This window comes from Gracilinanus agilis, chromosome 4, assembly GCF_016433145.1.
Source record: "Gracilinanus agilis isolate LMUSP501 chromosome 4, AgileGrace, whole genome shotgun sequence".
NCBI lineage: Eukaryota > Metazoa > Chordata > Mammalia > Didelphimorphia > Didelphidae > Gracilinanus > Gracilinanus agilis.
The window spans coordinates 52,427,674-52,450,596 of NC_058133.1; positions in this window are offsets into that span (position 1 = coordinate 52,427,674).

Genomic DNA, 22,923 nt, shown 5'->3' on the forward strand with positions numbered 1-22,923 from the left:
TTAGATTTCTATATATTCAGAGGTATGATGAATTAATAATATGTCTCCTTCAGAGATATGATTTTCTTCTAAAATTAAGTTATGGTGTATATATTAAATCAAAACTCTCTTTATATTCACTGTCATTTATTTTATCATTTTCATTTCTGGAAAGCAAAAAAAAAAATACTGTCTATATCCACTATCAACCATCAGGCAGTATTTAAAACCATGAAAGAAAAACGAAGTAATCAAAGAAAAGTACAAAATGATATAAATCCTGCCTAATAAACACTTATGTTCTAATATAAACCTTTTATCTACATCTTAACCACTGATATATACTTATTCTATGTTCTAACACATTTTCTGAGAGAAAGCCTCAAATTTGATTTATATCTCTCGTTCCAATTAATAGAGAAACCCTGCCAAATTGACTTCTCCAGTAAATCCCAATGATCTAATATGCTTCAACCATGTGTACTGAAATAAACGAGATAGAAAAGATAAAACATTATTTCTCTGAACACCCAGAAATTGGTTAATGTCAGAATGCTGCTGAAGGAGTCAGCTTTTCAGAGGAAAATTTGGTTCTCAACTCTCTAGTTTAGTAATACAAAGATGATAAGAAAGAATGTAGAGAGAAAATTTACATGAGTTGTTATTTGTATATCATTAATTTGATGATCAGAATTATAACTGTTTTGTTTTTCTCCATTTTTCCCTTCCAGATAAAATATCAAATAAAATAAAGTAACTTTTGGGAGCCATTAAAACACAAATAAGAAAAGTGTTCATGTTAATTACTATTGGCATTGAATTCAGAATTCAAACACACAGAAAAGAGTTCCTTCAATTTGAGGGACTTTTGACAAAAAATGCTATTCACCTCCAGAGAAAGAACTGTTAGAATTGGAATGTCGATCAAAGAGTATGATGTTGTACGTTAGATTATTTGGTTTTTTACTTTGGGGTTCTGGTTTTATATGATTATTCTCTTATAAAAATGAACAATATGGAAATATATTTTGTATGCTAATACATGTCTATCCTAGGTCAAATTCTTGCCAGCTCTGGGAATGGGAAGGGAAAGGAGGGAGAGAGACAATTTGGATCATATTACTTCAGAAAACATGGAAATTTGTTATTAAATGTAATTGATAAAATAAGTTAGCTTTATAAAACAAAAAAGAGCTCCTTCTTGAATTAATTATTCATTCTTTTCAAAACATCTGAGATTCTACTATTTGCTTATTATAACAGGTTGATGTAGTAGCTATGCTAAAATCTTTAGTTATTTCATGTATTCTTTTTTTCCCCTCCATTTAAAAATCCTATCTTATTTGACTTTCATTTAACCAAAGCTATACTTGAAATAAACTGAAAAATAATACCTCATAATTCCATAGAATTATAGATTTTGAACTAAAATGGACCTCAGTGGTCACTTGGTGTATATGGGTATTCAAGGAAGATTAGTACCTCCAGTATAAAGGCTTGCTGAGTCCTTTTCAGGGCTGTTCATACACATTTGGCAGCCACTTGGCATTCAACTCTCACTTGTGGCTCCAAGTAGCTCTAACATACATGGTGATCACACAACAGTAAACCATTTTCACAAGTGGGTTAAGCCAGGTTGAAAGTAACTGAGGGGTCATAAATCTATTGGTGAGTTAGAGAAGTGTTTACCTCAAACATGTGAAGACTTCCCCAGAGAAATAGACAGATGAGAACAATTTGTTCCAATGGCCATAAAATCAGCTTAATCAGGCACTGTGGAATGCTGAGAGCCTGCCCAGGTAGTAAGGATGGCAGTCATCTACTGCATTGAAGAACATCACTAATAACTATGAATTTTGCCTTGTCACTACTTAGATGACTGGAAGAAAGGATGAGGCTGATGACTTTCTGCAACTCTGCTTCATTTAAATCCAATTCATGCTTAAAAAAAGTATTGACAAATGATATCACTGATCCACTTCAAAAACAAAGGACAAGGGGACTTCCAGGTTAAGATGGCCCCAGAGTAGAAGCAAGGCTCTTCCTCTCCTCTCCACCAACCAATATAAAATGCCTCAAAGGACAAAACCAAAATCAGATGAGGAAAGGGGGTCCACTTTAAGGCTCAGCATGGAATGTAGGCAAATTTTGGGCATTTCCATGCTAAAAGGGGGCAAAATTACTCCCACCAAAGGGTGAATACAACACCCCTCCCCCACTATGCCTATGATTCCAGAGTCAGAGCAAGTGTAGAGCAAACTCTAGGTTCTTGAGGGGCTGGTTGAGGACACCACAGACTTATGTCTAAAAGTAGCAAGACTGAGGACCCCAGGAGGGTGAGGAAAGGTGATAATAGGGCATAGAGATTGGGTAGAGAGGGGCGGCTCACAGAAGATGCAGCAGAGACTCAAAAAATAACCTCAGAGCCAAAACCTCTCCAGAGCTCAGTACAAAGACTTACCTACCCTTCAAAATCAGACCTATTCAAGGCAATATCTAGGTTCTCAGTGGTTGGCTGAGGACCTGACAGACTTACCCCTAAGAGGAACAAGACATGGGACCCCAGGAGGCTGAGGAAATGTGGAGATTGGTCACAGAGACAGCACAGGTCTGCACATATCAAATGCTGCTATGGAGACTTGAAAAATGCACTCAGGGCAAAAACATTTCTGGAGCTCAACACAGAAACCACCCACCTTCCTCATTCAAACTTTTGACTAGGAAGGAAAGCAATGGCCAACAATAGCCAAGAACTACAATCCATAACCACCAAAAAAAACCAAGAAGAAAATCTTTACCCTCAATAATTTTTATGCAGAAAAACTCTAGGCTAATGAGGAGACAGCAGAAGATGACAAACAATTAAACACATCCAAATTTCCAAAAAAAAAATGGAAATTGGTTACAAAATCTTGAGGAGCACAGATTTGAGATTATGAGAAACAGAAGACACTTTGTAAGAAAAGTGGGAAACAGTTCAAAAAGAAAACAGTTTAAAAGACAGAATCTCTCACTTGGAAAAAGAAGCCCAAAAATCAAATGAAATGTTAAGCAAATTGAAGACCAGAAATGACCTAATGGAAACCATGAAAAGCAGGATAGGCAAACCAAAAAGGGAAATCAAAAATTCATAGCTGAAGATCGGTCTTTAAAGAACAGAATTTGGCAAGTAGAAGCTAATGATCTCACAAAACAGCAAGAATTAATAAAGAAAAGTCAAAATAATGATAAAATAGAAAGAAGCATGGAATACCTCACTGAGAAAATGACCAATTTTGGAAAATCAATCTAGAAGACATAATTTGAGAGTCATAGGTCTACCTGAAAACCTAGAAATAAACAGAAACTTGAAATCATACTATAAGAAATTATCCAAGAAAACTGCCCTTGATGTTCTTCAGCAAAAGGACAAAATAAACATTGAAAGAATCCATAGATCACCCTCTACATTAAATCCTCAAAATATAATCTCCAGGAATATAATTGCCAAATTCAAGAGCTTCCAAGCTAAGGAGAAAACATTACAAGAAGCCAGAAAGAGACAATTCAAATATCAAAGAGCACCAATCAGGATTACACAGAATCTTGAAGCCTGCACACTAAAGGACTGCAAGGCTTGGAATTTGATATTCAGAAAAGAGAATTGGTTCTACAACTAAGGATCACCTACCCACCAAAACTAACTATATACTACCAGGGAAAAATATGGGCATTCAAAAAAATAGAAGAGTTCCAAGTATTTATGAAAAAAAGACCAGAAATAAATGGAAATGTTGATATTCAAATACAAAACCCAAGAGAAACACGAAAAATTAAATGAGAGAGAGGGGAAAATGATTTTAAATTTTTTTCTTTAAGGGCTTCTATAAGGTCAAATTGTTTATATTCCTATATGGAAAAATGTTATTTGTAACTCTTAAAAACCATATCCACTGTTATATTAGTTAGATGAATTTTTTATAGGTAGAATTTGGGGTACTAAGTGGTTTATGATAAAATCCAAAGAAAGAAAAGGGAGGAAATAGAAGATTGTACCAAAAGAAACTAGAAGGAATAAGAAAAATAAGATAACCTATACCACACAAAGATACAACTGGAGGGGAAGGGGAAGAATACTATCATAAGAAGGAGAGGGAGAGAGTGCTTATAGGTAATACTCAAATCTTACACTCAGTGGAATAAATTCTGAGAGGGAAGATCATCTAGATCCCCTGGGTTATCGAATTCTATCTTACCCTATATGAAAATTGAGAGGGAAATACAAAGGAAGGGTGTGGGGAAGGGAGTAAAAAAGGGGTGGGAGAGGGGAGAGAAAATTTAATAGATCCTAAAAAAATAAGAGGGGCATGAAAAAGGAGGTGGCAGAAAGGGAAGTAAAATAAGAATGGAAATTAGGGGTTAATTAACCAACCACTGGTATAGAAAGAAATAGCAAAAGAAGAAAGGGCAAGCCAAGGAGAAGAAATCAAAATGTTGAGGAATACACAGGTGGTATTCATACCCCTAAATGTGAATGGGATGAACTCATCTATAAAATGGAAGCAAATAGCAGAGTGGATTAGAAACTAAAACCCTACCATATATTCTCTACAAGAAATACACATGAGGCAAGTAGACACATACAGGGTAATCTTAAGAGGCTGGAGCAAAATCTATTGGGCATCAACTGAGAAAAAGAAGGAAGGAGTAACAATCATGATATCTGACAAATCCAAGGAAAAATAGATCTAATTAAAAGAGATAGGGAAGGTAATTACATCCTGATAAAAGGCAGAAAAGACAATGAGGAAATATAAGTACTCAACATGTATGCACCAAGTGGTATAGCATCCAGATTTTTAAGGGAAAAATTATTGGAGTTTAAGGAGGAAACAGATTTTAAAACTATACTAGTGGGAGACCTGAACCTTCCTCTATCAGATCTAGATAAATCAAACCAAAAAATAAATGAGAAAAAGGTAAGATATGTGCATGAAATGAAATAAAAATTAGAGTTAATAGGTATGTGGAGAACAATAAATAGGGACAAATAGGAATACACCTTCTTTTAACAGCACATGGTACATTTACAAAGAATGATCATGTCCTAGGGCATAAAAACATGGCAAACAAGTACAAAAGTGCAGAAATAATGAATATAACTTTTTCAGATCATAATGCAATAAAAATAATAATTACTAATGTTACATGAAGAGATAAATCAAAAATTAATTAGAAATGAAATAATATGACCCTCCAAAATCAATTTGTTAAAGAACAAATCATAGAAACAATTAATAATTTAATTGAAGTGAAAGAATGATGAAATATCATATCAAAATATATGGGATATAGTCAAAGCATTACTCAGGGAAAAATTTATGTCATTGAGATCATATATTAAGAAATTAGGGAGGGCAAAGATAAATGAATTGCGTATGCAAATTAAAAAACCAGAAAGTGAACAAATTATCAAATCTGCAGAAAAAAACTAAATAAGAAATTCCAAAAATAAGAGGAGATATTAATATAATTGAAAGTAAAAGAACTATTAGGTGCTATGGCTGGATCAAAGTAAAAGAACTATTGAATTAATAAATTAGAAGCCGGTACTTTGAAAAAACAAATAAAATAGACAAAATACTTGTTAATCTAATAAAAAAGGAAAGAAATAAACCAAATTAACAGTATCAACAATGAAAAGAGAGAACTCAGATCTAATTAAGAGGAAATTAAGTCAATCATTAAAATCTATTTTACCTAATTATGTAGCAAAAAATATGGCAATCTGGATGATATAGATGAATATTTACAAAAATATAAATTGTCTAGGTTAACAGAAGAAGCAACAGAATACTTAAATAATCCTATATCAAAAAAGAAATTGAACAAGCCATTACAGAACTCAATAAGAAAAAATCCCCAGGGCCAGATCAATTCACAACTGAATTCTATCAGACATTCAAAGAACAACTAATCCCAATATCACACAAACTATTTGACAAAATAAACAAAGAACAAGTTCTATGAAAATACTTTTATGGCACAAATATGATACTGATTTTAAAGCCAGTCAGACAAAAAACAGAGAAAGAAAACTACAGACCAATCTGTTTAATGAACATAGATTCAAAAACCTTAAATAGATGTTATGATTAAAAATGATGATGGTCAAGATGAAAAGGGAGAATAGTATTTTAATAAAAGCCATGCTGATAGTGATAAACTGACCACGTGCTTGTAAGAAAAACCTATTCCAACCTCACCTCAGCCATTTACCTTCCTCCCTCCTCAAGCTCAGGTAACTAAAAAAGGAAGTTCCAAGTCACTTCCCCCTAATTTCAAACAGTCCCTCACCTTTAATACATCATGCAAAACAGGAAACCCATGAAATCCATTGGACCACGGGAAATGTAGTTTTAAGGACCCCCACAGGTCCACAGAAGTTCGTCAAACACTATATTGAGGCTCAATCCTTCCAAATAGAATCCCAGGTGATTTTAACTAACACATTACCCCCCCTGTGATCCTTTGGGAGATAAATCTCCCCAATGGATCAGGAAAATATAATCAAATTAGAGTTTACAATAATTTAGAGATAAAAGGAGAAAGAACAAAACCAATGTTCGGTACATTGACAAAAAACCATTAAGGGGGCAGTCCCCCTTTCTGGCATAAACTGTCCATTCAAAACAAATGCATCCAACCCCATAGTTCAGATCAACTGTGCCCCAAAGTTCAAATTGGATCTTCATGATCCAGTGAAGGCTCTTCAAGCATCTTTTGGTGCCTCCACCAAACAGGTTCTTCGTCTGGATTCTGGGGAGATGGCAAAATCCTTATCCTGAAATTACTCTCAAAGAATTTAAACTTTACATTATAGATTACAAAACATACATTTCCTTCTGAGAATTAACATTACCCCCCTGAGTTTACTTCGAAAGGAGTAAAAATTGACTAGCAATATAGATTATAGTTCAGACATTATGATTACAAAAACTTAACACACACACCCCTGAGGAAAATATTTAACTAACACATTATCCCCTGAAAAAGTCAGCCAAAGATGCATGGCTAAGTGAGTCACGGGGGTGCATGAAATCAATTGGCAAGGGAAATAATAAAAAAAAAAGAAAAAGAATGAAATTCAAAAAAAAAGAAAAAATTAACTTGTGAATGAAATGTAAAATGTGCAAAAAATGTAGGGGAAATAAACAGGCCTTTGATTCAAGGCCCAATGAAAGCGATTTAAGCAGTATGCTATAACCCATTTAGGGCAAGGACTACAGAAAAATTGCCATTTACTCTCTCTATATAAAGGAATAAGGGAAATGTCTTTCTTTGATCCGATTTTTCCCTGCACCTTCTCAGGGAATGAGCCATTAAATGATAGCCAATCTTAGGTGCTTCACTAGGAATTTAAGTTGAGAGGACCCACGTCCTCTAAAGTTTTAGAAAAGACTGGGACTCCAGGACTCAAACCCCAATTTCCAAGCCCTAAAGTATTGGCAAAGAATTCCTGCAATCCCATGCAGATTTTAGTCAGTCAAGTCTCTGACCATGTCCTCAGCACTTCTCCTGGAATCAGAGAGGCATTAAATCACAATCCCATAGTCTCAGGCTCAGGCTCGGGTATTTGCATTGAGCTTATTTCTCTGTAGAATCAAAAAAAAAGGATAAATAATGATTATATATGTACTTCCAGTACAAGATGAGAAAAAGGAAAAATCAATTGCTCTATAAAAAAATGTTTTAAAAAATCAAAAATACATATACAGCTTAGGACTAGAAGGGTTTTGGTACCCAAAAATGAGATAGATTTTCTGTGAGAGAAAGTGGGTTTTACAAAATAGCAGATTCACAATGCACATTCAAATAGAGTACCATATTTCTAATAACACATTTTAAAACAATAAACAATGATGTCCAAAAAAATCATATACTTGTTCCAACTTTTAAACCTTGGCTAAGGGTTTCTCAACAAATTCTGCTACTGCTTCCATATAAAAACCTGATATTTAAAAAAAAGGAAACCTTCTGGTCTAAATTATCCTCAAGAATTCTAGACCCTTCTGATAAAAGAGGCTAAAACATAGACATATATATATATATATATATGACAACAATTCTTCACAATAAAATATATAAAGCTTATCCTTTAAGACCACAATTCTTTAAAATAAATACATAAAAACCTTATCATTTATACAGAAGGGTACTAAGCATCTAAAGTAAATTTTTAAAAGACCTCTCATAAAATTACAATTTAAATCTCAAGGCAGGCACCAAACTCTCCAAAGTTGAACAAAATTAAGGTAATTTATAACTTTTAAAATGTGTAACTTTCAAATGGTACGAGAACATAACATTGTTGTTGATTACAGTAAAAATGAAACCTGAAATAAATTAGGAAATATAATATGAGTATCAGATAACCAGCTGGTCAAAACCTCTTACCAGTTCTAATATTTTTTTTTCATTATTTGGGAGTTACAATAAAATCATAAACAGAATTAATCTAGCAGCTGCAAACTACATTAACTTAAAATGATTCAGTGCAACAGGAAAATCAGCGAAATAAGCAAGATTAATTTACAAAACTAATTAGCAAAATACAGTAAGATACAGTCTCTCTAAAACAGAAATAAAACTCATTCAGTTCCAAGGTTTAAAAGTTCACCCCTTGTTCAATTTAAGGTTCTTTTGATTGAGTTCTGCTGACTTTAAGGAGTTTTTTTAAATAATCAGTCTTTGCTCTCAGTTCAAAGTTCTGAGCAGGTATAGGGGTAAATAGGCCATGGGCCCCATTAAGGGTAAACGCTAGGTCCAGGTGGTGTCGGGTCATGGGCTCAGGGCTAGAGAAAAACTTAAAGTCAATTTTGTAGAAAATACCCACGTGGAGAGCTTGTGGGGGTGCCTAAATTAGGTCTTTAGAGAAACACGTGGAGGGCTAGAATGCAGGCCATTACCAAGAGGGGGGGAGGGCAATACCACATGTTTAGCAGCAGCCAAAGAAGTTTCCAAAGATCTTCGGCAAGTCAGGACTGGGTGGCAGTGAAAGTAGCAGCCCAAGTCATCTCTGTTGGGGCTCAGGGTTGTAGTGAAAGGTCAGCACTAGCACCAGCGAAGCAGGATCAAAGAAGAGGCACTGGGACACTTGCAGGCTTGAGGCACAGCAGGGATGGAGATCAGTGGCAGAGACACACTGGCTGCGCTCTGGCATTTTAGTTTTAAAGCCAAAAGCCAGAATCAGCTGGCCTGACCACCCAAGGTGGTTTTAGCTGGACTGGCTGGCTGAGTCCCACCTGAGGCAAAAACGTGCTACTGCTTTTAGCAAAAGTATGGCGAGGAAAGCCACTTTCCTTTTTAAAAAAAAGTGTTCAAAAGAGCTGAGCCAGGCCAAAAAGAAGGCATGGCTATCATTAGGCTATCTGGAAGATTGAGAGTTCAAATTTCGACCTTCTGGTTTGCCAAACTGTTATAATTAAAAATGATGATGGTCGAGATCAAAAGGGAGAATAGTATTTTAATAAAAGCCATGCTGATAGAGATAAACTGACCACGCGCCTGTAAGAAAAACCTATTCCAACCTCACCTCAGCCATTTACCTTCCTCCCTCCTCAAGCTCAGGTAACTAAAAAAGGAAGTTCCAAGTCACTTCCCCCTAATTTCAAACAGTCTCTCACCTTTAATACATCATCCAAAACATGAAACCCATTAAACCCATTGGACCATGGGAAATGTAGTTTTAAGGACCCCCACAGGTCCACAGATGTTCATCAAACACTATATTGAGGCTCAATCCTTCCAAATAGAACCCCAGGTGATTTTAACTAACACATAGAATAGTAGTAAAAAAGACTCCAGCAAGTGCTCATGATGGTTATTCATTTTATTTGGGTGGTATTTATACCAGGAATGCAAGGATGGTTCAATATTAGGAAAACCATCTATATAATTGACCATATTAACAAAAAAAAACAACAAAAATAACATGATTATCTCAATATATACAGAAAAAAGTTTTTGACAAAATAGAACACTCATTCCTATTAAAAACGCTAAAGAGTATAGGAATAGAAGGACCCTTTCTAAAAATAATGAATAGTATATATTTAAAATCATCAGCAAGCATTTTCTTCAATGAGGATATATTAGAAGCCTTCTCAATTAGATCAGGAGTGAAATGAGGATGTTCATTATCACCTCTATTATTTAAAATTTTACTAGAAACACTAGCAGTAGCAATTAGAGAAGAAAAATAAATTGAAGGTTTTAAAATAAACAATGAGGAGACCAAGCTATCACTCTTCTCAGAGGATATGATGGTCTACTTAAAGAATCCTAGAGAATCAACTAAGAAGTTAGTGGAAAAAATCAATAACTTTACCAAAGTTGTAGAACACAAAATAAATCCACATAAATCATCAGCATTTCTATATATTTCTAATACATCCTAGCAGCAAGAGTTAGAAACAGAAATTCCATTTATAATCACCCTAGACCAGTGATGGGCAAACTTTGTTGTTTGTTTGTTTGTTTTTAATTTTTATTCTGAATATTTTCCCATAGTTACATGTTTCATGTTCTTTCCATCTGCTCCAAACCCCCCTAACCCGCCTTAGCCAAGGTACAATTGTACAGGGTTTTACATGCATCATTGATTAAGACCTAATTCCTTATTATTGATAGTTGGACTAGTGTTATCATTTAGTGTCTACATCCCCAATAACATGCCCATTATCCCATGTGTTCAAGCAGTTATTTTTCTCCTGTGTTTGTACTCCCGCAGTTCTTCCTCTGAAAATGGCTAGTTTTCTTTCTCATAAGTCCCTCAATCTTACTCTGGATCATTGCATTGCTGCTAGTAAAGAAATCTATTATGTTCTTTTATTCAACAGTGTATCAGTTTCTGTGTACAATGTTCTCCTTGATCCTCTCCTTTCACTCTGCATCAATTCCTGGAGGTCATTCAAGTTCACATGGAATTCCTCCAGTTCATTATTCCTTTGAGGACAATAGTATTCCATCACCAACCGATAGCACAATTTCTTTAGTCATACACCAATTGAAGGACATAGCCTTATTTTTCAGTTTTTTGCCACCACAAAGAGTACAGCTTTAAATATTTTTGTACAAATTTTTTTTTCCTTATGATCTCTTTGGGTGCTATGGCTGGATCAAGAGACAGATAGTCTTTTAAAGCCCTTTGGGCATCCAGAATAGTTGGATCAATTCATAACTCCAACAGCAATGCATTAATGTCCCAATTTTGCCACATTCCCTCCAACATTAAAAACTTTCCTTTACTGTTATGTTAGCTAATCTCCTAAGTGTGAGGTGGTAACTCAGAGTTGTTTTGATTTGCATTTCTCTAATTACTTTTTCATATGTTTGATAATAATTTTGATTTCTTTATCTGAAATTTTCCTATTCATGTCCCTTGCCAATTTATCAATTGGGGAATGGCTTGATTTTTTGTAAAATTGATTTAGCTCTTTATATATTTGAGTAATTAGACTTTTGTCTGAGTTTTTGTTATAAAAATTTCCCTCAATTTGTTGCTTCTCTTCTAATTTTGGTAGCACTGGTTTTGTAAGTACAAAACCTTTTTAGTTTAATGTAATAACAATTAATTTTTACATTTTTAAATTTTTTCTAACTCTTGCTTGGTTGTAAAATCTTTCCTTTTTCAGAGATCTAACAAGTATACTATTCTGTGCTCACCTAATTTTCTTATAGTTTCCTTCTTTATATTCAAGTCGTTCACCCATTCTGAATTTATCTTGGTGTAGGGTGTGAGATGTTGATCTAAACCTAATCTCTCCCATATTGTTTTCCAATTTTCCCAGGAGTTTTTGTCAAATAGTGGATTTTTGTCCCAAAAGCTGGGTTCTTTGGGTATATCATAGACTGTCTTGCTGAGATTGCTTGTCCCAAGTCTATTCCACTGGTCCTCCCTTCTGACTCTTCACCAGTACCATGTTGTTTTGATGACTACTGCTTTATAGTATATGTTGTATTTTGTCAAAAGCTTTTTCAGCATCTATTGAGATAACCATAGGATTTTTGTTGGTTTGCTTGTTGATGTGGTCAATTATGTGAATGGTTTTCCTAATATTGAACCATCTTTGCATTCCTGGTATAAATCCCACCTGAACATAATGAATAACCCTTGTGATGATTTGCTGAAGTCTTTTTGCTAGTATTCTATTTAAGGTTTTGCATCTATGTTCATTAAGGAGATTGTTCTATAGTTTTCTTTCTCTGTTTTTGTTCTACCTGGATTTGGGATCAGTACCATATTTGTATCATAAAAGGAATTTGGTAGATTTCCTTCTTTACTCATTATGTCAAAGTTTTAGAGCACTAGAGTTAGTTGTTCTTTGAAGGTTTGATAGAATTCACTTGTGAATCCATCAGGCCCTGTGGATTTTTTCTTAGGGAGTTCTTTGATGGCTTGTTCAATTTCTTTTTTCTGATATGGGATTATTTAAGTATTCTATTTTTTCTGCTGTTAAAATAGGCACTAGGCAACTTTTTAGTTGATTCTCTAGGATTTTTTAAGTATACCATCATATCATCTGCAAAGAGTGATAGCTTAGTCTACTCATTGCCTATTTTAATACCTTCAATTTCTTTTTCTTCTCTAATTGCTACTGCTATTGATTCTAGTACAATGTTAAAAAATAGAGGTGATAATGGACATCCTTGTTTCACACCTGATCTAATTGAGAAGGCTTCTAATTTATCACCATTGCATATGATGCTTGTTGATGGTTTTAGATATACACTGTTTATTATTTTTAGGAAAGGTCCTTCTATTCCTATACTTTCTAGTGTTTTCAATAGGAATGGGTGTTGTATTTTGTCAAAGGCTTTTCCAGCATCTATTGAGATAATCATGTGGTTTTTGTTGGTTTGCTTGTTGATATAGTCAATTATGTGAACGGTTTTCCTAACTCTGAACCATCCTTGCATTCTTGGTATAAATCCCACCTGATCATAAAGAATAACCCTTGTGATCAATTGCTGGAGTCCTTTTGCTAGTATTCTCTTTAATATTTTTGTATCTATGTTCATTAAGGAGATTGGTCTGTAGTTTTCTTTCTAGCAGTACCAGATCTTAATCAGTACTAATAAGTAGTTGTCATTAAAACCATATGGTACTCAGTAAGAGTCAGAAGAGAGGATCAGTGGAATAGACTTGGGGTAAATGGCCTCAGTAAAACAGTGTATGATAAACCCAAAATCTAAGCTTTTGTGACAAAAATCCACTATTTGACAAAAAGTGCTGGGAAAATTATAAAACAGTATGAGAAAGATTCAATTTAGATCAACATCTTACTCCCTACACCACAATAAACTCAGAATGGGTCAATGACTTTAATATAAAGAAGGAAACTATAAGCAAATTAGTTGAATACAGAATAGTATATCTGTCAGATCTTTGGGGAAAAAGTTATCAAGACTGAGCAAGAGTTTTAAAAATTACAAAATGTAAAATAAATAATATTGATTACATTAACTTAAAAAGGTTTTGTACAAACAAAATCAATGCTACCAAAATTAGAAGGGAAGCAACAAATTGAGAAAAAAATCTTCATGACAAAAACCTATGACAAAGATCTAATTACTCAAATATATAAGGAGCTAAATCAATTATACAAAAAATATCAAGCCATTCCCTAATAAATAAATAAATAAATAAAGTAGATAAATGGGCAAGGGACATGAATAGGAAATTTTCAGATAAAGAAATCAAAACTATCAATGAGCCCATGAAAAGTGTTCTGCATCCCTTATAATTAGAGAAATTCAAACAAAACAGCTCTGAGGTACCACTTCACACCTAGCAGATTGGCTCATATGAAAGTAAAGGAAAGTAATAAATGTTGGAGAGGATATTGCAACATTGGGACATTGGTTCATTGCTGCTGGAGTTGTGAATTGATCCAATCATTCTGGATGGCAATTTGGAACTATGCCCAAAGGGCTTTACAAAACTGCCTCACCTTTGATCTGGCCATACTACTGTTGAGTTTATACCACATAGAAATAATAAGAAAAAAGACGTGTACCAAATATTTATAGCCGCACTTTTTGTGGTGGCAAAAAAATGGAAGATGGGGGATGCCTTTCCATTGGTTAATGGCTGAACAAATCATGGTATTTGTGGTGATGGAATACTATTGTGTTAAAAGAAATAATGAACTAGATGAATTCCATGTGAACTGAAATGACCTCCAGGAAGTGATGCAAAGTGAAAGGAGCAGAACCATGAGGATCATATACACAAAGATGGATACATTGTGGCACAATCAAATATAATGGACTTCTCTATTAGCAGCAATGCAATGATCCAGGACAATTCTGAAGGACTTATGAGAGAGAATACTATCCACTTCTAGAGAAAGAACTGAGTGAGTAAAAACAGAGAAGAAAAACAATAGCTGGATCACACAAGTCAATGGGGATATTATTTGGGATGTAGACCTAAACAATCACCCTACAGGAAATATAAATAATATGGAAATATGACTTGATCAATGACACATATAAAACCCAGTGAAATTGCATATTGGCTATGGGAGGGGGGATCACAGGTGAGGAGGGAAAGAACATGAATCATGTAACAATGGAAAGAATTTCTTAATTAAACAATAAAATAAAAGTTAAAAAAAAGAACAAAACAAAAAGTCTAACTCCCTTATTTTTCAAAAAGAAAAATAAAGGGGTTAAGATGGTGATAGAGTACAAGCAGCGTGCTTAACCTCTCCTAACCCCCACAAACAGGGCTCCTTAAGAAGACAAAAAAACCAAATACAGAAAAATGAAGGGACTCCACAACAGTGCACAGCATTGAAGGTAGGTGGGATTGTGGCATTTCCCATGCTATAAGGGGGTGAAATAGCTCTCACTAAAAATTGAGATGAGCAACCACACACACACACACACATACATACCACCTACAGTGCCAAAGCCAGTGAACAAGAGTTAGAGCAAGTTTAGGGAATTCATTAAGTTCTTAGCAGCTACCTGGGAACACCAGAGCCTGCTCCTGAGAGCAGTAAGACTTAAGACCCCAAGAGTCTAAAAAACACGGACTTTGAACATAGACCTTGAGCACAGGCATGGACATTGAGGGCAGGCATGGACATTAAGCACAGGCATGGACCTTTGGTGATGACCCAGGGAGGAGGGGTGCATGACTATGGAAGCTGTGCCCTGCGACTGTTAAAGGAGCTTCGGGCAGAGGAGCAAGCAAGGGGACCACCAGGAGGCTTGACCCTGAGAACAGCTAGACTTTGTGACAAAGCCAAAGTAAAAATAGATATGATTAAGAGACAGGGAAGGTAATTACATCCTGATAAAAGGCAGTATAGATAATGAGGAAATGTATGCACAAAATGATATAGCATTCAAATTCCTAAAAGAGAAACTGGCAGAGCTCAAAAAGGAAATAAATAGTAAAACTATATTAGTGGGAGATCTAAATATTGCTCTTTTAGATCTTGATAAATCAAACCAAAAAATAAATAAGAGATAAGAGAGGTAAATGAAATTGTAGAAAAATTAGATTTAATAGATATGTGGAGAAAAATAAACAGGGACAAAAAGGAATACACATTCTTTTCAGGTGCACATGGTACATTCACAAAGATTGACCATGTAATAGGGCATAGAAACATTGCAAACAAATGCAAAGGAGCAGAAAAAAATAACTGTAACTTTTTCAGATCATAATGCAATAAAAATAATAATTAGTAAGGACACCTAGACAGACAAATCAAAAACTAATTTGAAATTAAAGAATCTGATTCTCCAAAAGCAGGTAAAGAAGAAATCATAGAAACAATTAATAATTTCATTAAAGAGAATGACAATGATGAGACATCCTACCAAACTCTGTGGGATACAGCTAAGGCACTACTAAGGGGGAAATATATATCCTTGAGTGCATGTATTAACAAATTAGAGAGAGCAAAGTTTAATGAACTGGGCATGCAAATTAAAAACTAGAAAGGGAGCAAATTAAAAATGCCCAGCTAAAGACCAAATTAGAGATTACAAAAATTAAAGGAGAAATCATTAAAACTGAAAGTAAAAGAACTACTGAATTAATAAATAAGACTAGAAGCTGGTACTTTGAAAAAACAAACAAAATTGACAAAGTACTGGTCAATCTAATTTTAAAAAGAAAAGAAGAAAACCAAATCACAAGTGTGAAAGACAAAAAGGGAGACTTCACCTCTAATGAAGAGGAAATCAAGGCAATCATTATAAACTATTTTGCGCAATTATATGGCAATAAATATAGCAACTTATGTGAGATGGATGAATATTTACAAAATATAAATTGCCTAGATTAACAGTAGAAGAAAAAAATACTTAAATAACCCCATATCAGAAAAAGAAATTGAACAAGCCATCAAAGAACTCCTTAATGAACATAGATGTAAAAATATTAAAGAGAATACTAGCAAAAAGACCCCAGCAAGTGATCATGAGGGTTATTCATTATGATCAGGTGGGATTTATACCAGGAATGGAAGGATAGTTCAACATTAGGAAAACCATCCACATAACTGACCATATCAACAAGCAAACCAATAAAAACCACATGATTATCTCAATAGATTCTGAAAAAACCTTTGATAAAATATAACATCCATTCCTATTGAAAACACTAGAAAGTATAGGAATAGAAGGACTTTTCCTAAAAACAATAAACAGTATATATCTAAAACCATCAGCAGGCATCATATCCAATGGGGATAAATTAGAAGCCTTCCCAATAATATCAGGCGAGAAACAAGGATGTTCATTATCACCTCTATTATTTAACAATGTACTTGAAACACTAGCTGTAGCAATTAGAGAAGAAAAAAATTGAAGTTATTAAAATAAGTCATGAGGAGACTAAGCTATCATTTTTCAGATGATATGAAAATGATAAGATTAAAAAATCCTAGATAATGAACTAAAAAGCTAGTAGAAATAATCAACTACTTTAGCAAAGTTGCAGGATATAAAATAAATGCACATAAATCATCAGCATTTCTATATATTTCCAACCCATCATAGCAGCAAGAGGTAGAAAGAGAAACACCATTTAAAATCACCCTAGACAATATAAAATACTTAGGAATCTATCTACCAAAACAAACACAGGAATTATATGAACTGTGATAATTAGATTGTCTACACTGCCCATCTTTAGATTTAATCACCAAAGGTGAGAGTACCTCCAATCTTGGGAGATCCTAACCCAAGTGTGCTAGAGTGAGTGATGAATCAGAATCCACTAACCCTCGCCCTAGGCTCTCTATGGGAATCATCTATTGTGAATGGACATGCACACTAGGGGAAAGCACTGGAAGTGACACATAAGTGATCCCTTTAAAAGAGGGAAAAGGAACATTTTAAAATCAAGCAAGAGTTAGAAAAAATTACAAAATGTAAAATAAATAATTTTGATTATATTAGATTAAAAAGGTTTTGTACAAACCTTTTTCACTGAATTAGAAAAAACAATGCAACCAAAATCAGAATGGAAACAACAAATTGAGGAAAAATCTTTATAACAAAAAACTCTGACAGAGGTCTAATTACTCAAATATACAAGAAGCTAAATCAATTGTATAAAAAAAATCAAGCCATTCCCCAATTCATAAATGGGCAAGGGACATGAATAGGCAATTTTCAGATAAAGAAATCAAAAGTATCAATAAGCGCATGAGAAAGTGTTCTAAATCTCTAATAATTAGAGAAATTCAAATCAAAACAACTCTGAGGTACCACCTCACACCTAGCAGATTGGTTAAAATGAAAGAAGGGGAGAGTAATGAATGTTGGAGGGGATGTGGCAAAATTGGGACATTAATGCATTGCTGGTGGAGTTGTTTACTGACCCAACCATTCTGGATGGCAATTTGGAACTATGCCCAAAGAGCTCTAAAAGACTGCCTCCCCTTTGGTCCAATAAAACCATTGCTGGGTTTGTGTCCCAAAGAGATCATAGATAAAAAGACTTGTACAGAAATATTTATAGCTACACTTTTTGTTGTGGCAAAAAACTGGAAAACGAGGGTATGCCCTTCAATTGGGAAATGGCTGAAAAAATTGTGGTATATGCTGGTGATGGAATACTATTGTGCTCAAAGGAGTAATAAACTGGAGGAATTCCATGTGAATTGGAAAGATCTCTAGGAATTGATGCAGAGTGAAAGGAGCAGTGCCAGAAGAACATTGTACACAGAGACCGATACACTGTGGCAAAATCGAATGTAAAGGACTTCTGTACTAGCAGTAATGCAATGAGCCAGGACAATTCTGAGGGATTTATTGAAAAGAAAGCTAACCACATTCAGAGGAAGAACTACAGGAGTGGAAACACAGAAGAAAAACAACTACTTGAACACATGGGTTGATGTGGACATGATTGGGGATGTAGACTGGAAACAACCACACCAATGCAACTATCAATAATATGTAAGTCTTGATTGATGACACATGTTGAAACCAGTGGAAATGTACGTTGGATATGGAGGGAGGGGTTTGAAGGGGGAGTGAAGGAGAAAGTAAGGACATGAATCATGTAACCATGGAAAATTTTTCTAAAAAAATAATATATTTAAATCTAAAAAGATATGAAAAAGTAAAATAAGGCCCTCAGAAACTAAATGAATTTTCCAAGTGTTAGTAAATAAGAAGTTGCCCAATATGTTTTTAAATCCAGTTCTTCTAACTCCAAATTTATTGTGATTCATACCATATCAGATCTCTTTGTGAGTTCTTTTGTATTATGAACAATGGGATCAATTTAAAGCCTTTTATAGAAAAAATGACTGAAAGAAGCTAGATGTCTGTCTCATCTTTGCTCTCTGCTAGCTTCATCTCTGTCCTGTACATTTATTTTGCGACAATTTTCCAAGATGCTGATTGACCAAGAAAAGGAACATGGAACCAGGCTCTGCAAAAATGTTATTTGTCTTTGACAATAAAAATTTCCTAATGCCTTTATTTGAAAGTTAACTCTCCCTTTTCTTAAACTTATTACCTATTTACTAACCTGTTAATTTGTTATAGCTCTCTCTCTCTCTGTAAAATCAAATTTTTTGAGATCATGTCCAACTTCTAGCTTTTAATTTGTTTTGTCTGCATCCAATGTGCTGATTTATATACAATAGGCAGTAATGGGCATGTTCAATTGGATCTGATTAGTTTTGGTTCAAAATTTGCCTTTGAATCTTACTACCTATATGATTTCTATCACCTTCAGGTCCATTATGTGTAAAAGATGGCCTATAATAACCCTATGAGTATCAAACCACAGATGGAAATGCCTGTTTCATAGAAGACACTTAATAATTATAGATTTATTATTTTCAGGATCATATGAAAATTATGTAAATTGACTAAAAATATCAGTTATTATTCAGATGTGACACACTTCTAAGTGGAGTAGAGATCTTAATCAGTTCAATTTATGAGTCATACTGCCCCCTAGTAAAAACTGATGACCCAAAGTTAGTTCTCAGATGGAAATATTTTCTTTGATTTTACCTGAGTGAGCTATATAAAGCACAGAATCAATATTTTATGTAACACAGGAGACATGCATTATGTTGAGATATGCTTCCTGTCTAGTTTATACACATCTGTGGTGAACCATTATTTTTCTTAGAAAATGAAAGCTTATTTTATATAACTAAAAGCAGGATTGTATAGTATAGAGAGTGATTATGAAAAGCAAGCATTTCAAGGCTTTGGTAAGACCTGGGTAACGCTCTTTGGAATAATGTGAAAGGGATCATGACAGTAGAGGATCCCAGAAGGTGGTTTAAAATAACAAAAACATTAAAACTATACTTAGATGTAGATGTCTTATTAGATAATTATATAGAACATTATGGCTTGATAAACTGGTTACATTAAACTCTGAAATATAATTAAAATTTGAATTTTCACAATTTGAATAGAGTTTCTCTGTGTTCATTCATTCATATGTGAAGAGGTAAATAATAGATGCATTTTGTTAAAATAAATTTATTATAGAAAATTAATGAGTAGGGAACTGTGGCCTTGCATTGTAGAGAAAAAAGATCAATCAATTAGCATTTATTAAGAGCCTACTATGTGCACTGTACTATCCTAGGTATTGAAGAGAAAAAGAACTACACAATCCCTGCTCACAAGGAGTTTATGTTTTATTGTGTGGCAAGAAGTACATAAAGAAATATAAGGTGAGTGAATACAAATTAAACTAAACTTAATTGCTAAGCAGCAAGGCAGAAATTAGCCATATTTCTTTCCATTAAAAAAAAAAAGAATGAGATTGATTGCCAGCCATCTTATAAAATTATTTCTACAAAACTACTATTTTTATTATAATCTATTATTTGTTATAAAAATAAAGACCCACTTCTGATTTAATTCTGTACATCTATCACTGGAAAAAATTCAATTTCCATGTCTGATCAAAGATAATATTGACTTGAATTTCTAGGTTATTTAAAAAATATCCATCATTCTATTGGTCTTCATATAACATAATCTCAATGACCATAATCTTTCTGCTTGCTTAATTTTGATAATAACTTTACTTACAAAATCATATAATCATAGAATCTCAGAATTCCCAGGGTCTTTAAATCTCTTCTAGTTCCACTCAGACTTGAATAAGAATCTCCTTAGGTCATAATAGATAATTTACTATGGAGCCTGAAAATCTTCAATTAGGGGGTTTACTGAGTCCCTATATTTGGATAATTCTAAGGTTAGGAATTTTTTTGGTCTCTTTTCACTGAATCTAAATTTGAGTTCTAGACTAAATAGAACATTTTGTTCCATTTTCCATATAATATTCCTATAAATAATTGAAGACAGTTGTCATGAATTCTTCCCTTCTTGAGGACAAACATACTCAATTGCTTCAAATATGATAGAGAATTTAAGATTAAGAGTTACAGAGATGTGGAGGTCAAATAACACAATTCTTTAAATCAATCTTTATAGTATATATACACAAAGACCTTCACCATCCTGAATTTCTTCTACCTTACACTCTTCAGCTTATCAGAGCCCTTCCTAAAATATAGCAGCCATTTGGCTCAGGAGATTGAGATCAAGGCTTAGAGATGAGAAGTCTTGGGTTCATATCTACTCTCAGATGTTCCCTAGAGTTGTGATCCTGGGCAAATCACTTAACCCTCATTGCTTAGACCTAACTGCTCTCCTGCCCTGGAACCAATTTACAATATTGATTCTAAACTGGAGGTAATTTTTTAATGTGACAACAAAAGAGAAATTGAATAGGGAAAACAATGTATTTCTTTAACTATAGGAAGGACAATCACATGGAAGAAGTATTATACTGTTCTCTTGGAACCCAGTGGAAAGAACTAGGAAGAAATCTCCAAATATATGCTGAGAGTTACTGTGTTAGTTAGGGAGCTGGTCCTAGAATCAAGAATTCAGAGTTTCAAATTATGTCTTTGAAACATACTGGTTGTTTCCCAGGGCAATAAATTTAAACACTCACAATACTGAGCAACTCTGAAATAAAATAAATAACAAAGAAGGTGATGAACAGCAGTATCAAATTGATAAGTAATCCATAAATGTGAAATTATATATCTAGCCCTTATCTCATGTTTAAAAGTAGAATAAGTCTCCTTGAGTAATATTGAGTTTTTCTTCATGAAAGTCTTTCAATTAAAAGATTACTTAAATTCGTGGTCACTGTGGTCCTTTTTAACTTCCTAAATCTCTGGTTTTAGTATTCTTAAATTTAGTTTGTCTTGACCTACAGTTGTTCTCCTAACATTCCCTAAATTTTCTATTTTTTAATCCCATTTTAAGCTTTTACATAAACTCTAAAGTCTATATTTACTGGGAAATTTTAAAATATGAAATAAAATGGGAGAATTTGTGAATGGATAAGAAAGAGGGAATGTCTAGATGGGTTATAAAATGAATAATTTTGATTATGTCAAATTAAAAGGGATTTGCACAAACAAAACCAAAGCAACCAAGATTAAAAGGAAAGGAGAAAAGTGGGGTGGAAAGTTCCAGCAAATTTCTCTAGGAAAAGTCTCATATCTCAGATATATAGAGGACTGAGTTGAACTTAGAAGAATCATGAGTCTTTTCACATTGACAAATGGTCAAGGGGTGAAGAGGCAGTATGCAGAAGAAGAAATCAAAGTTATTTGTAGTCAGATGAAAAAAAAATGCTCTAAACTATTGATTAGAGAAATGCACTTTAAAAACTCTGAGATACCATCTCACACCTATAAAAATGGCTAATACGACAGAAAAGGAAATTGAAAAAAGTTTAAGTAAATGTGGAAATTTAATTCTTTGGGCTACAGACCTAGTAGTGAACTTACTGGATCTGAGGGTATGCACAATTTTATGGTCCTTTGTACATTGTTCTAGATTGTTTTTCAGAATGGTTATAGCAGTTGCTAGCTCTACCAGAAGTATATTAGTATTCCAGTTTTTCAACATCCCCTCCAACATTTACCCTATTGCTTTTGTGAAATATTTGCCACTCTGGGGGATGTGAAGTAGTAACTCAGAGTTGTTTTGAGTTGAATTTCCCTGATTAATAGAGATTTGGAGCATTTTTATATGGCCAAAGATAGTTTAATTTATTTATGCTTTGTATTCTTGTAGATTTGACTCAGTTCTCTATGTATTTGAAAAATGAAGCCTTTATCAGAGATTTACTAAAACATTTTCCCAGTTTGTTTTTTGCCTTTAATCTTCTTTGTATTGCTTATGTTTGTGCAGAAACTTTTAAAACTAATATAATGAAAGTTATCTATTTTGCACATTGTAATGTTCTTTATATTTTGTATTGATCTACATTCTTCCTTTATCCATAGATATAAGTAAACAATTGTGTGCACTCTTAATTTGTTTATGGTACCACTTTTTTTTCTCAATCATATA